This window comes from Myotis davidii, unplaced genomic scaffold, assembly GCF_000327345.1.
Source record: "Myotis davidii unplaced genomic scaffold, ASM32734v1 scaffold1162, whole genome shotgun sequence".
Lineage (NCBI taxonomy): Eukaryota > Metazoa > Chordata > Mammalia > Chiroptera > Vespertilionidae > Myotis > Myotis davidii.
In genome coordinates, this window is record NW_006293004.1 from 38552 (window position 1) to 40556 (window position 2005).

The window sequence follows — 2005 nt, forward strand, 5'->3', positions numbered from 1 at the left end:
AAGTGCATCTAGGGAATGGAAGTGGCTGCGGTACCTGAGGCCAACTTCCAGGAGGCCAGTGGCACTTTCCAGATCATGCCAACAGCACTGTCGGGATCATGCTAGCAGTGCTGGTCTGTTGGTGCCTGGCCTGTTCTCCAGAGATTGGACCTGTAGGACTACCGAGTGAGTGAGTGGCTGCTGCCAGGCTGGTGGGCGGCTGGGATGGGTCGGTCAGCTGAGTGGCGCTCCCTCTGTGGGAGCACACTGACCACCAGGGAGCAGCTCTTGCATTGAGTGTCTGCCCCCTGGTTGTCAGTGCGCATCATAGCTACTGGTTGGACGGTCAAATGGTCAGCTGATTGGTGGAGGCTTAGGCTTTTATATATACAGACTAGAGGCTCGGTGCACGACATCCATGCACGGGGGGTGGGGGTGGTTCCTGAGCCCGGCCTGCACCCTTTTGCAGTCCAGGAGCCATCAGTCAGACATGCTTAGTGCTGCCACGGAGGTGGGAGAGGCTCCCCCCCCCTGGAGGTGGGAGAGGCTCCCACCACTGCTGCTGTGCTCGCAGTCATCAGCCCGGCTTCTGGCTGAGTGGAGCTCCCCCTGTGGAAGCGCAATGACCACCAGGGGGCAGATCCTGCATTGAGTGTCTGCCTTCTGGTGGTCAGTGCACATCATAGCGACTGGTCATTCTGCAGTTAGGGTCAATTTGCATATTACCCTTTTATTATATAGGATTGTATTCCTGATCCAGTAGTTTGCCCCACTGGTCCCTTGATGTTCCTGGAAGATCTTACATTCCCACCCTTTTTATCTTTGGTACCAGATACACTACAAGAGTCATAAAAATCATAAAATTCTTCATCTTATCTTCTGGGATAAAGGTTCCACCTTTATCTTATCAGTTATAGTACACTTGCCAAAGTTGCTGTAGCTGCTGGGAAGTGGGTGAAGAGGGCTTTACTCACCACTGCACGATTATGGGGAATTATATCAGCTCATGTACTTAACTTGTTCTAAAAAGCAAAATTTCATGTATGGTTTATTTGGCCTATGGGAATGAGAGAAATACCTGTCATGTCCCTATACCATGATCTGTTTACATGCAGGAGATAGGGAGATCTAGGAGGGACCAGAACCAACAAGCAGGGCCCCAGGTTGCAAATTCAAATGTCTCTAGGGACTAGAGGTTCTAGAAACAATGGAACAGGCTGAGAGTTATTAATAAGGAATAGTGGGGGTGGCAGTGAACTGGAGAGAGCATGCTCTTCTAAAGTCCTTTAAAGGTAGTTTTTCCAAATTTTTCTTGTAAAAAATTGAAACATTCAGGAAAGTTAATAGCATAATACATACCTGTATATTATCTACCTCTTCCATTTAACAATTATCAATACTTAACATATTTATTTTATCTCTCTACATATGAATATATGTACATATGCACCAAGACTTGATTATTTTCACTCAAGATTTAGAGATTGATCTTTGCTGACATATGTACCTCTGATTTCTGTATTCCATTGTATAAATATGGATGGATGTACGTTTATATAGAATGTGTATTTTCTTTTCCTGAACCATTTCTAATTTTAAAAACAATAATAACTGTACTGTCTAAACAAAATGCAACTGCAAACAGATTTTGCCCAAGGGCTGCTAATTTGTGACTGCAAAGAAGGACTAGTACGAAGAGCACTGACCAAGTATGGGGTGCCAGGAGGAAGTCCTAGAAGTCCAGTCAGCATCTGGAAATCTGACATAGAGCAAAGGGTGGACCAATAGAAATATGCATGATTTTGCAGCTCTGCCCCAGCCTTCTTGTTGCTGAAAAAAGTGTATAATCCTTTCTATATTGGCTAGGGTTTCTCTTTTTGTTTTCTTTGTATTACTGTGAAATATATCATACATATAAAAGAGTTATGAGAATAATAAAGAGAACACATGTATTTACCACCGAGCTAAAGAAATAGCATGCTACCAGTAGTTTTGAAGACCCCTATATGCCTCCCCCTCATCTCTT